General features: G+C 51.6%; 1 pseudogene; it reads right to left on the bottom strand.

Moving 5' to 3' along the window:
* Positions 1-11,163: 11,163 nt before the first annotated feature.
* LOC147984618 (uncharacterized) lies at positions 11,164-11,852 on the bottom strand (annotated as a pseudogene).
* Positions 11,853-14,469: the final 2,617 nt, after the last annotated feature.

Genomic DNA, 14,469 nt, shown 5'->3' on the forward strand with positions numbered 1-14,469 from the left:
CCATGAGGAGAAGGGATGTTGGCTTCTCCTTTACCTTTGTCTCCAGGCGATGGGATTTTGATCTCCCCGGACACAACGTCTAATATACCTTCGGGATGGAGGCCACCTTCGGTCCTCCTGCTCTCCGTCTTTACCTCCTTCACAGGCATCTGGTATGGTGCCGGGGCCAGAATCCTTGTTAATACGGGATCCGCTGAATCTTCGGGAAGGGGGGCTGAACACCTAATTCGCTCTGCTTTCTTTATCCAGCCCTAGAAGAAGATAGTGTGATCAGTATCGCATTACGACACACATAGCTAGAAATTGTTCGGGAGTCGAGCGCTTACCAAGGTATCTGGATGGTTGCGGTCGAGGCCGATGTCCTCGGTGGTGTCCGGCCACTGTTTTCGTTTCCCGAAAAACAACTTCCACATTCCTTTGTGTGTAGTATCGAAGAAGTCTTGGAGGGTTCGTGGTCCTTCCGGATTAAACTCCCACATACGGAGAGACCGTCACTGGCACGGCAAAACCCGGCGGACCAACATTACTTGAACCACATTGATAAGACCGACGTCCTTCTCAAGGAGGCGGCGGATGCGGCTCTGTAGAGTCTGCACTTTGTCAATTCATCCCCAGTCTAGCCCCTTATTAATCCATGATGCAAGCTGTAACGGAGAGCTAGATCTAAACGCAGGTATATCCGCCCACTTGGTACTGCGGGGTTCGGTGACGTAAAACCACTCCCGCTGCCATAGGTTGGGAGTTTCGGCGAAAGAGCCTTTTGGCCAGGGAGCATTGGTAAGCTTGCTACAGTAGCACCTCCGAACTCCGCTTGTTCCCCATCGACTACCTTCGGCTTCACACTAAAGGTCTTGAGCCATAAGCCGAAGTGTGGGGGAATACGGAGAAAGGCCTCGCACGTGATAATGAACTTCGAGATGTGAAGGAAAGAATCTGGGGCCAGATCGTGAAAATCTAGTCCGTAGTAAAATAATAAAGTCAAACCTCACAGGAAGTGGGAGATGAATGTAACCCTCTCGCCGGATCTGAGAGTAGGAATAACCTGTCCTCGAGCAGGAAGCCTGTGGGGGATCTCCGCGGTCAGGTATCTGGCCGCACGAAGCTAACAATGTCCTCCTCTGTAACAGAGGAAGCCACCCATCGGCCCTGTGAGCTGGGTTCGAACATGATTGGGCAGCTTGAAGCAGTAAAGTGGAACCTCGGGTGCTAGAACTCAAAGTTGGAAGGGCTGAGGAAAGTGTAGGCGCAAAATAATATGGCCCTTGGCCCCTTTATAAAGGCAACGGATATCGAACGCCTCCTCCTAAGCCTGAAAACCTGCCTATTCCGAAGGGATCATTCCAATGGAACAGTTGGGTTACCCACACCCGTATTTATGAGAATCCCGCAAAAAGGGGACACGATCTCTGTTTCGATAGGATGTGCCAATAGAAACCGCACCTCAAAACATGGAACGGCAGGACAAGAAACGGTTCGAAATAATGACCGAGCAAATGTGATGTCACATTACAAAAAGTTGTCAGCGGATTGGACTCGTGCAATATTATATTCTCTGCGGTTGTGTGTGGTACTTGTGTTGCAGATCCGTACACGTTCATTGTGTCCGAAGACTATCTTGGAGTATTCGGAAAGGGGAACCCGCCTTGCAATGCCGAAGAAAATCTGCGCGCCGGACACCTCGTCATTGAAGCCTGGTTCAGGGGCTACTGAGGGAGTCCTAGACTAAGGGGTCCTCGGGCGTCCGACCTATTAGACATGGGCCGGACTGATGGGCTGTGAAGATACAAAGACCGAAGACTCTACCTGTGTCCGGATGGGAGTCTCCTTGACATGGAAGGCAAGCTTGGCATCAGAATATGAAGATTCCCTTCTCTGTAAAAAACCTTATGTAACCCTAGATCCCTCCGGTGTCTATATAAACCTGAGGGCTAGGTCCGTAGACAGAGATCCTCATAATCATAGTCAGACAGGCTAGACTTTTAGGGTTTAGCCATTGCGATCTCATGGTAGATCAACTCTTGAAACACTCATATTCATCAAGATCAATCAAGTAGGAAGTAGGGTATTACCTCCATAGAGAGGGCCCGAACCTGGGTAAACATTGTGTCCCTTGTCTCTTGTTACCATCGGCCTTAGACGCACAGTTCGGGACCCCCTACCCGAGATCCGCCGGTTTTTACATCGACAGTGGACATGGCAGAAGCATACTTTCTGCAGCGCGTCGCTCAGACGCAAGTTTGGTTCGCTGAGGCCCGACAAGAACTAAAGGCCGCCCAGGATCAGCTGGACGAGCGCAAGCGAGAGCTCCTCCTGAAGCAGGCTGACATCGACAAGGTCCAAGAGGCGGCAAAGGAACATGCCACCAAGGACGAAGCTGGCAGAAGGCAGCAACAAGCTCTACTGGAAACCCAGGAGGAAGACCATGTTGCTCGTGAATATGTGCTTTCCACCAGTTTCCACGGCAAGAACGAGGAGATCGAGAAGCTTGTCGTGAAGCGGACCCAGGAGCTATAGCAGAAGCACAACGATACACTTGATGCTCTGGCCCTGCACCAAGTCGGCAAGGTGGAGAAACTGGAGCTGGAGCGGGAGGAGCTGATGGAGGAGATCTCAAAGCTGACGAAGGACAAGGACATGAGCAACTGCACTCTAGCGGAATTGCAGGTCACCATCTCCGACAAGACCAAGCTGCTCTCCGAGGCCAGGGATTCCATCAACGACTTGAAGCTGAAGCTGGACACCTTGGAATGGACGCTTTCAGAGGTCAAGGCCCGTGAGGAGACCCTAAACAAGGCCCTTGAGGACGAGAGGCAGCTGGCGCAGAACGCCGTCGCTGCCCACAACGACTATGTGGACCGCACGGAGCTCTGGACCAGCCGCCTTGTCGACGTTGCGGAGAGGCTCACCACGTAGCTAGCCATCATGGGCATGCCAGACTTCAGGTACTCCCAGGAGGTGAACATAAGCCCCAGTGCCAGGCTGACTTTGTTCTTTGAGCGCGTCCTTGACACCCTGGAGCAGCTCCGCTCCAGTCGGGCAACTTATCTAGCCAATGAGGCTCAGAAGCTTTGCCGGGGCACCCTGACCAAGGTGCTCACCAAGGTGGCATTCTGGAACCCTAGCGTCGACTTCGCCAATGCGCTTGAGAGTTTGACAGAGGATGCGGACCTTAAGGCACTCGAAGAGCATATCGAGCCCATCATCAGCTGCATTGACGGAGTCAAGAGGTTGGAAGGCCAGCGCCGGGACAAGCCACCCCGTTCCTCATTGCTGCTGTGAGTTCATGCCCAAGATAATTTTATCTTAAGTCAGAACTGCGGCAACCACAGATGTAATATAACTTTGTAGTATTTCGAAATAGTGCATGCTATCTTCCTGTTTGATTTTTCTTTGTATGTACACACCCTACGCTTAATTGGATAGGTTTACCGGCATGTAAACCCGTGCCATGGTGCTTTGAGGAACGGATCCTTAGCAGCCTGCTGGGGGCGCTAGCTGCCGGGCAAGCCACCTCGCCGTTCTCGGCGCAGCCGCTCGAACTATTGAGCGGACTCGAAACAGAACAAGGGCGTTGCCAATAGCGGAAGGGTTCCTTTGTGTGCAGGTTCTCCATACAAGGAGCAAAATCTTTCGAGGAAAATAACCCTATAAAAAGGAAATTTCTCAAGGTTTTGCGTGACTTAGCTTTTCGTCTCCACGCGGATGGTTGTTGCGGCTGCAGACGACACTACTCGCCTGGCTGATGGCACCAGAGCGCTGGGGCCTTCTTCTTCTCTGGAGCCATCGCGATGAAGGAGTCGATGCTCTAACTTCTAGACCAGATTTTCACAGCCTCACGCCCCCTACCTGGCGCGCCAAATATGTCGGGGAAAACGACACCTATGGGATCCCAGGGACCCCTACTACGGTTGGCGGGGTGAAGAGTTATTTAAAGAGCGGGTCTAGCGATCAGCATGAGGGGATTTTTACCCAGGTTCGGGCCGCAAATGATGCATAAAACCGTAGTCCTGCTTGTCTATGTTTATTTGTGTTCTTCAGTTCTTGGACTAGTTATAATGCGTGCCCAGTCCCAAAAGTCCGACTCCTTCCACAGTACGCCTCGGGCCTCCTTTTATATGTCAAAGGGGTCGCCACAGTGGCACACGGGAGGTCGAAAGTATCTATAGTGTACAAGTTTATCGCTTGACACCATAGGACAAACACATTTAATGTGCCGCCTACGTGCTCTCTTGCTTTATCGGGGACGGCAACAAAGCTCGTCCCGTCCGTCGCTGCCTCGCCTTGCTTCGACGCGCGTCCAGGCTGACGAGGCATGCAGCACCATGCTGGCTGGCTGGTCGCTGTGCTGGTGTGGCGACAGGGCCTTCACGAAGATCTGCATTCCACCACGCAGGTGCTTGACTAGTTGGCCTAGAAGCTGCATGCTGCCATGCAGGCACTTGTCTAGTGGGCGGGCTTGTTGCCGCATCGGAACGGCTGCGGGGCAGCGAAACCTTGGCAGGTGCGGGCCTGGCCATGGCCCCGCAAACACCCCCGGCAAGGGTCTTGCCGGGGTCTCACGGCCGTCCCCGGCAAGGATCTTTGCCGGGGGTCTTCGGTCTTCCCCGACAAGGATCTTGCCGGGGGTCTTTTGGTGCTTATCTAGACTCGCATGCCTTTGGTCTTCACAAAGATATGCATGCCACCATGCGGGCGCCCCTGAGTCTTGGTCTCGATGTTGTCGATGGTGTCAGAACTCTTAGGCTCAAGGGTGGTGGCCTTGTTGGTGCTGGGCAAGTCGCCCCGGCAAGGCTCTTGCCGGGGCTACATAGGCCCTCCCGACAAGAGTATTGCCGGGGGAGGTCCATCTTGTCCCTTTACTCTCCATGCCACTGGCTTGAGTGCTGCCTTGGCAGCCTCGTACCCTTCATTCCTCTGCCCCGCCAAGCATGGCCGTAGGTGTGGCTACGACCGCCCGTGCACAAGTAAAGGGGTAAAGAAAGGCCCCTACTTTTGTACACCGACACTATTGATGTGCCATATACTTGCATTCTCAATTCGTGTCCCCATCGTGTCATGCATAATAACTATTCTTTCATGATGGATGACATGTTCAAATACCATGCTTCCAATTTCTTTGAGCATTGCTTATCTTGTGCTAACTCTCAAGTTCACATACACATCATGATGGATGATGTGTACATTTACCATGCCCACACTTTCTTTGGTTTGTTTCTCTTTTGTGTAGGTACCGATGAATATTCGTCAACCTCACAATCCCACGAGTTGATGAAACAAGCTCTAGAGAGCAATGATGACTTGGAATCCCGTGGATTGTCCTTACCACCGTTCCCTTCGCGCAAAGACTTCTAGCTTTCTTCTACATGGCCCTCGAGGGAGTGCAGGATTATGGGGTCCTTGGGCGTCCGGACTATGTGATATGGGCCGGACTAATGGGCCGTGGAGATACAAGATGGAAGATTTTCACCGTGTCCGGATGGGACTCTCTTTGGCGTGTAAGGCAAGCTTAGCATGTGGATATGAAGATTCCTTTCTCTGTAAACCGACTTTGTACAACCCTAGCCCCCTCCGGTGTCTATATAAACCGGAGGGTTTAGTCTGTAGAGGCGATCATAACCATACAAACTAGACAATTAGGGTTTAGCCATTACGATCTCGAGGTAGATCAACTCTTGTAATCCCTATACTCATCAAAGTCAATCTAGCAGGAAGTCGGGGTATTACCTCCATCAAGAGGGCCCGAACCTGGGTAAACATCGTGTCCCCTGCCTCCTATTACCCTTGATCCTTAGAAGCACAGTTCGGGACCCCCTTGAGGGAGTCTTGGATTAAGGGGTCCTCGGGCTTCCGACCTGTTGGACATGGGCCAGACTAATGGGCTATGAAGATACAAGATAGAAGACTCTCCCGTGTCTGGATGGGACTCTCCTTGGCATGGATGGCAAGCTTGGCGTCTGGATATGAAGATTCCTTTCTCTGTAACCGACTTTATACAACCCTAGGCCCCTCCGTGTCTATATAAACTGGAGGGTTTAGTCCATAGAGGCAATCATAATCACACATGCTAGACTTGTAGGGTTTTAGCCATTACAATCTCGTGGTAGATCAACTCTTCTAACCCCCATACTCATCAATATTAATCAAGTAGGACGTAGGGTATTACCTCCATCAAGAGGGCCCGAACCTGGGTAAAACTTCGTGTCCCTTGTCTCCTATTACCATCAACCTCAGACGCACAATTCAGGACCCCCTACCCGAGATCCGTCGGTTTTGACACCCACATTGGTGCTTTCATTGAGAGTTCCACTGTGTCGCCGCCAAAAGGTTCGATCGCTCCATCCATCATCTGCAACGATGCAGCCCTAAGGGAGGTTTTTCCCCGGCCAGATCTTTGTATTCGGCGGCTTCGCACTATGGACCAACTCGCTTGGCCATCTGGAACAGATCGACAGCTACGCCCCAGGTCACCAGATTAGTTTTGGAAACCTGGATTATGTCGCTGATATCCGAGGAGACTTGATCTTCCAGGGATTCACGACCCCAACCTCCGCCCTGGACTTAGAGCTAGAGCGCTTCGCCAGTACCGAAGACGGGATTTCTAAACCCGCCAGATTATCTGTGGCCACTAGGCCCAGTACGGGAGAGTCGGAGGAAGCAGTGTCGCTGGCAACCATCACCAAGCCGGACTCTTCCCCGGATGCTGGCTCTGAACTCTCGGAGTCTGCACCGTGTGAGCTCAGCCGAGGAATTCCCTTCCCGCCATACTCCACAGATTCTTTTCTCCCTCAACAAACCTCGCCTTTAAGCGAGGCTCTAGACTTGATGCGATCCCTCATGATTACAGAGGAGCAACGTCCGAACTACGCCAAGCCCGGACTAGGGGCTGAGAGCGGGGAATTTTACATCCCACCCACCACCCACTTCATCGCCACAGTACAGGACTTAACTGACATGCTCGATTACGGCTCCGAAGACATCGACGGTATGGACGACGATGCCAGAGAGGAGCAAGCCGAAAACCCGCCATTTACCGGACGCTGGACGACCACCTCTTCGTATGACGTGTACAAGGTGGATACACCCAAGTTGGGTGACAACGATAATGAGAAAAATCCAGTACGGGATAAACCTCCCGAGAAACAACAAAAGCGCCGACGGCGCCGCTCTAAATCATGCCGCAACAAAGACAGCAATACCGGCACGAGAGGCAACAACACTCCGGATGATGCCGAAGACCAAGAAAACCCCGTCGAGCAATACTCTGAACAAGACGATTGGGAGGATGGGCAAGTTAGCCCTGACGAACAGGCTCCAAACAAAGACTCGAAGGACAGTAATTACCTTCCACCCTCCAGGGATGAGGTGAGCCTCAGCCACGAAGACTTTATCGTGCCTAAGGAACCTCTCGAGTAGGAGCGCTTTAAGCAACGGCTAATAGCCACTGCAAGGAGCCTGAAAAAGAAGCAGCAGCAGCTTCAAGCTGATCAAGATCTGCTCAATGATAGATAGACTAATGTCCTGGCAGCAGAGGAATACGGCCTCGAGCACCCAACCAAAAGTTACCCGAAGCGTAAACTGCTACCTCAATTTGATGACGAGGCACTTGAGCCTGTACCATCAGCGCGTAATGCGGCTGATCGACCACCATGTGGCCAGGATGAAGCGGCAACTCAAGCTAAACACCAGCCCATCCTACCTCGCCGTAAAGGTAGAGACAAAACAGCTTGGGGATACACGTATGACCTGCGACAGGACCTGAAGAATAAAGTAGGTCTGGCTAGATCGATCTACGGATCGCGGGGGCGTGCCCCGATGCGCGACGACGGCTATCAAGCCAAGTATGACAAGCACAATCACGTCTGGGCCGAACACTATAGACGGACTCCATCTGAATTACGACACGACCTGGCATGATATAGAGGCACCGCACACCCCCTCTGCTTCACTGATGAAGTAATGGAACATGAATTCCCAGAAGGGTTCAAACCCATGAATATCTAATCATATGACAGAACCATAGACCCCGCGGTATGGATTGAAGACTTTATTCTCCATATTCACATGGCCCACGGAGATGATCTTCATGCCATCAAATACCTCCCCCTAAAACTCAAGGGACCAGCCCGACACTGGCTGAACATCCTGCCTGAAAACTCCATTGGCAGCTGGGAAGACCTAGAAGATGCCTTCCGCGACAACTTCCAATGCACATACGTCCGACCTCCGGATGCCGATGACTTAAGTCACATAGTCCAACACCCTGGAGAGTTAGTGAGGAAATTCTGGACTAGGTTCTTAACTAAAAAGAACCAGATCATCAACAGTCCGGGTGCCAAAGCCCTAGCGGCCTTCAAACACAGCATCCACGACGAATGGCTCGCCCGACACCTCGGCTAAGAAAAGCCGAAGTCCATGGCGGCCCTCACGGCACTCATGACCCGCTTTTGCCGGGCAAAGATAGCTGGCTAGCCCGCAACAATAACAATGCAAGCGAACCTGGCACCTCGGAAGCCAGAAACAGCAACGGCAAGACCCGACGCAACAGGCACAATCGTCGAAACAATGGTGACAATACTGATGACACAACGGTCAATGCTGGATTCAGTGGCTCCAAGTCTGGACAGTGGAAGAAGCCATATAAAAGGAATAATCAGGGCCCTTCCAGCCTGGACCGCATACTCGATCGTCCATGTTAGATCCATGGCACCCCTGATAAACCAGCCAATCATACCCACCGGAGCTGTTGGGTCTTCAAACAGGCCGGCAAGTTAAATGCCGAAGAAAAGGAGAAGGGTCGCAAAGCGAGAATGACGAGGAGGAGCCCCGTCCACCGAACACAGGGGACAGAAGAAGTTTGCCCCTCAGGTCAAAATGGTGAACATGATATACGCTACCCATATCCCCAAGAGGGAGTTCAATCGCGCGCTCAGGGACGTCTATGCGATAGAGCCAGTCGCCCCAAAATTCAACCCATGGTTGTCATGCCCGATCACCTTTGATCGTAGGGACCATTCGACCAGTATCCGTCATGGTGGTTTAGCCGCACTGTTTCTCGACCCAATAATTGATGGATCCCACCTCACACGAGTCCTCATGGACGGTGGCAGCAGCCTCAACTTGCTCTATCAGGATACAATGCGCAAAATGGGCATCAATCCATCAAGGATCAAGCCCACCAAAACTACCTTTAAAGGAGTTATACCAGGTGTAGAGGCCCGCTGCTCGGGCTCAATCACATTGGAGGTCATCTTTGGATCTTCGGACAACTTCCAAAGCGAAGAGTTAATCTTCAATATCGTCCCCTTCCGCAGGGGCTATTACGCACTGCTCAGATGAACCGCGTGTGCGCGATTCAATGTGGTGCCGCACTACGCTTATCTCAAGATCAAGATGCTCGGACCACGCGGTGTCATAACAGTCAATGGAAACACGGAGCGCTCCCTTCGTACCGAGGAGCACACCGCTGCCTTGGCAGCAGAGGTACAAAGCGGCCTTCACAAGCAGAACCTTAATTCGGCGGCCATGCTCCCGGACACTGTCAAACGAGTCCGTATACTCTGTGGCAGGACAGTCCAGCTTGTCAGGAGCTCGACTAGCAATTCGACCTCCGTCTCAGTCCCGACCAAGTGGCGGCATACGTACCGCACGTACATAACTACGCACTAAAAATACCATGGGTAGAGATGGAGGCATAACCAGACTGTGGTCCACAATATGGCTTGACCTTCCTTGGACACACATACTTTTACTTTTCTTTTTATCCTTTTTAGGTTTCTTTTCCGCAGGCCCATCTCTAGATGTTCTTTCGAAGTTATAATCGGTCCTTTCGAAGGAAGGATATACCAAGGTGGCAAGTAGCACAGACGTATGGGGGAATCTCTAGATGTTCTCCTTAGCGATCATTCTACCTATTTTTAGGACCCGTATGCAGCTCCCCGTTGGTCTTGGCATGTTAAATAGCCACTGTTGCTTATCGCACTATTTGTACAAATACGCTTTGACGTATTAATCAAAATTATAATGGAAACATTTTGCGGTCCAACTTATGTGCTATTAGCTTACTACTTTATTTTTATTTCGCTATTTTTATTCGCATCCGTACACCTTGGTACGCTGTAATTCGCCAGGGGATTTATTGTGCCCCATACTATGGCAACAAGTCCGAACACTTTTACAATATAGTTCGGCCCCCGAATTTAGCATTATATGCATCAGCTCCGAATCATGTCTTTGGTCAATAGTTGGGTTGCCCGGCTCCTTTGCTTACTACCTTACATTTCGCTCTATCGGCTAGGGTAGTAAAGGGAGAACTACTGCGATTGTGTCCTGGTTTATCCGGATGAGCACCTTAGTAGAGAAAGCCGAAAACTGACTGTCATGATGTGGCATGAGCCGGTCAGCTCTTTGGAGGTTAAAATCTCTTGAGATTTTTTCCGCATTACGCGATGGATCGGCCTTCACCCGATCAGGTGTCTACAACACCCTAGTCCGGACTAACGGGCACTAGGGGCTGCGCCTACATTTCTATTGTCAAACTCCTATGGCTAAGTGAGGGTGACAAAGCCGCATAGTCCGATTGCCTGGTTCGTTGCGCTAAACACCTCCTTTAAGGACCAATTTCTTGGATAAAGAGTGTTTAGATTCCATCCCGAACACCCCCGTACTACCTACGTGGGGGCTGAAGCCGACGACTGGCCAACTCTCAGATTTAATAAAAAACGGCCGCACAGGAGGTAAAATTCCAAAATAAACAGCAAGCATTATTTTACATATCAGTCTTGTTTTCATCATACAGGGCGAGATAACATGGAGGTACTCATTCAAAGATAATGTCTTTTGAGCACTGACCCTCTACAATGCGGGATCCCTTGAGGACATCATCAAAATACCGCTCTGGCGTGTGGTGCTCCTTGCCAGCGGGCGGTCCCTCGGTCGGGAGCTTGACGACGTCCATCTTCGCCCACTGTATCTTGACACGGGCGAAGGCCATCCGCGGACCTTCGATACAGACCGACCGCTTGATGACGTCAAGCCGGGGGCATGCATTGACCAGTCGCTTCACGAGCCCAAAGTAGCTGCTGGGTATGACTTCAGCAGGCCATAGCCGGATTATTAAATTGTTCATGGCTAGTTCGGCCACCCTATGCAGTTCCACCAGCTGTTTTAGCTGGTCGCTAAAGGGCACCGGATGTTTTGGCGCAAGGTATTGCGACCAGAACAGCTTCTCCGTCGAGCTCCCCTCTTCGGCTCGGAAGAACTCCGCAGCATCGGCAATGCTGCGCGGCAGATCCGCAAACGCTCGTGGAGAACTCCAAATCCTGGTCAGTAAGAGAAATATTCTCTTCACATACTTGCTCTACATAATAAATGCCTTACCCGTCGCGATTTTCCTGGCCTGCTGGATTTCCTGGAGGGCGCCCTGGGCTTCAATTCGTGTGCGCTCTAGCGGGCCTTGGCGAGTTCGGAATCTTGATCCGCAACATGGCGCTCCAAGGACTCAGATTTCTTCATGGCGTCCTGGAGCTCCCGCTGGACCTCACCGACCCTGGCCTCATGCTTTTCACGGGCGGCTTGTTCTTTTGCCGGTCTCTCCTTGGCCTCGGTCAACGCCTTCTTGAGGGCCTCCACCTCGGTCGTTGCCCCTAATAAATATCATGGCACTACGGTCAGCACAAATCATTCATCCTTTCTGAATATACACATGGTCATTGCATACCTTGCTTGTCTTCTAGCTGCTTTTTTACACGACTGAGCTCTTCCTCGGCCCGCTCCAGACTCTGCTTTAGTCCAGAGACCTCAGCAGCATGAGAGGTTGCGGCCAGCAACGACGCCTGCTTATTCACATAAGACATATTTAGTTAGTCTCCTGCAAAAATTACTTGATCCTCTGTCCGGCTTTTCTTTCCAAACACCGGACAGAGTCTCTGGGGCTACTGTCTATACTATGATATTCTATTTATGCAAGTGCGTCGCTTACCTCAAAACCTGTTAGAAGGCTTGTGCAGGCTTCGGTCAGTCCGCTCTTGGCGGACTGAATCCTCTCAACCACCGTACCCATAAGGTTACGGTGTTCGTCCACAATGGAAGCACTTCGCAGCGCTTCCACTAGAGCATCCGGTGCCTCTGCATGGACAGAGGTCACCGGTGGAATTGGTGCACCTCCTTCCCTCGAAGGAGGCTGCCTGCCGGATTCCGGAGCCGTATAGGTCTCCGGGATCGAATTCGGCCAGGGGGCCGAATTGGAGATGGCCCCCATCACCAGTCTCCATGGGGATCTGCTCCCCCATGTGTTTGGCGGCCGAGGTGTTATCCTTTGGAGCCACCATGACGGCCTCCTGTGCCTCCCCCTGAGCCGGAGTGTCCTTCGGGACAGCACTTCAGCGTCTTCCATAGTTTTGGGAGAGGAGGCCGCCGGAAGGGACCCACTGTCCATCACCTTTGAATCCAGCGAGTTTCCCGAAGATGAGGATGCTCGAGTTCGAAATGAGCCGGACTGCAAGTGCATGATTCAACATGTTAAAACTATGAAGTAAAGAAGCTGGATATTTGTGTGCGTCTTTGAGTACTTACGATTCGGCCAAGGGCTTATCCCTGGGGCGCCACTCTGAGCTGCTGTCAATGTCCCACGCGGGGTTGTCTACGGCGGCGGCCTTCCCCTTCTTGGACGCCTCTGCCTCTAGATGAATGGAGGCCGCCCTTTTCTTCCTTCCTCCCTCAGGGGGATAATTGCTTTACTCCTCCTTCTCCTCGTCGGTGGCGGGAGCGGAGTGGGTTTCGGCGTCTTCGAACGTCACATCCGAAGTGCCCTTAGGGTGGAGAGCACCCATGGTCCCCTTGGCCTTCTTCTCCAGTGCTTGATAGGGTGCCGAAAACAGCATCTTCGTTAGAAGCGGGATAGCTAGTTCTTCGTTAGAAGCCGGACACTGAATCCGCTCCGCCTTCTTTGTCCAGCACTGAAACAACAAATAGGGAAGTTTAGACATCTTCCTTGAGTATGCAAGTAAAGGGTACACCTTGAAATACGGAAAACTTACCGCACTTGCGGGATGGTCCAGGTCATGCCCATGGTCTTCGGCCGTCATCGGCCACATCTCGTTGGCCTTGAAGAGCACCTTCCAGATGTCTTCGTGCGTAGTGCTGAAGAACTGTTGCAAGGTCTGGTGCTTGGCCGGATCGAACTCCCACAAGTGGCAAGTCCGGATTTGGCACGACAGGATCCGGCGAGCGAGCATCACCTGGATCACATTGACAAGCTTAAACGTTCTTGTCCACCATGCGCTTGATGCGCATCTGGAGTGCAGTCAGCTCATCCGACGAAGACCAGTCGAGGCCCTTCTCTAGCCAGGAGGTGAGCCGCATCGGGGCGCCGGACTGGAATTCGGGAGCCATGGCCTAGGTGGCGTCGCGAGGCTCTGTTACGTAGAACCACTACTGTTGCCACCCCTTGACAGTCTCCACGAAGGTACCTTTGGGCCATGTGACATTGGGCAGCTTGCTCACCATGGCGCCTCCACGCTCTGCATGTTGGCCATCCACCACCTTCGGCTTCACATTGAAGATCTTCAACCACAGTATGAAGTGGGGTCGGATACAGAGAAAGGCCTCGCACATGACAATAAATGTCGAGATATTGAGTAAGGAGTTGGGGGCCAGATCGTGGAAGTCCAGCCCGTAGTAGAACATGAGCCCGCGGACGAATGGGTGGAGAGGAAATCCCAACCCACGGATGAAGTGGGGGATGAACACGACCCTCTCCACTACAAGAAATATGTCAACTAGTGACCTTCCCTTAGTGACCCCAGCTGAATTGGTCATAAATCCACGGCCATTTCGCTTGGAAGGGCACAAACCCAGAAATTGCCTTACACCAAATGGTCATAAAGCAGAAAAGAGTGGTCGATGACCTTATTTCTACCTGATTACGACCAATATAAATGGCCATGAGGTTGTGAACGTGGATGCATTGGTAATTATTGCTATGACTAGGCGCCACCTCATCAGTTTTGCCTATGTGTCATGTCCATGTGTTAGTTTTTGCCCTAGGTTGTGAAGCAACCTATATTTCTGTCATTCCCAAAATTCCCCCAAAAGTTGGGCATTCTTTACTATCCAAATCATTGCCTCATGACAATATTCAACTCCATTTGCCCGGTAAATCTTCCTCGGCAAATTTCCAAAGTTTTTGTTCAACTCAAACTGTTGTGAAGGAAGTACTAGCTAGGCATATCCTAATGAGCTGAATTTTTGCCACATCTTCTATATTCCCAAATCATAGCTCTCCACAAAATTTGAGCCTCATCTAACAATACATGTGAGTGTGGCTTCAACATTCATATATCTGTCCAGTGTTGTACGTTGCAAAGCAAGTGACACCTAGGCTCCTCCATTTGAGCTGCAAATTTTCCAAGATAGTGTCCTTAGTAGATGATCATCCTCGGCAAAAACTCAGGCCCATTGACCATGTGCATT

Source organism: Triticum urartu, chromosome 2A, assembly GCF_056163025.1.
Source record: "Triticum urartu cultivar PI428250 chromosome 2A, HENAU_Tu73, whole genome shotgun sequence".
Taxonomy (NCBI): domain Eukaryota; kingdom Viridiplantae; phylum Streptophyta; class Magnoliopsida; order Poales; family Poaceae; genus Triticum; species Triticum urartu.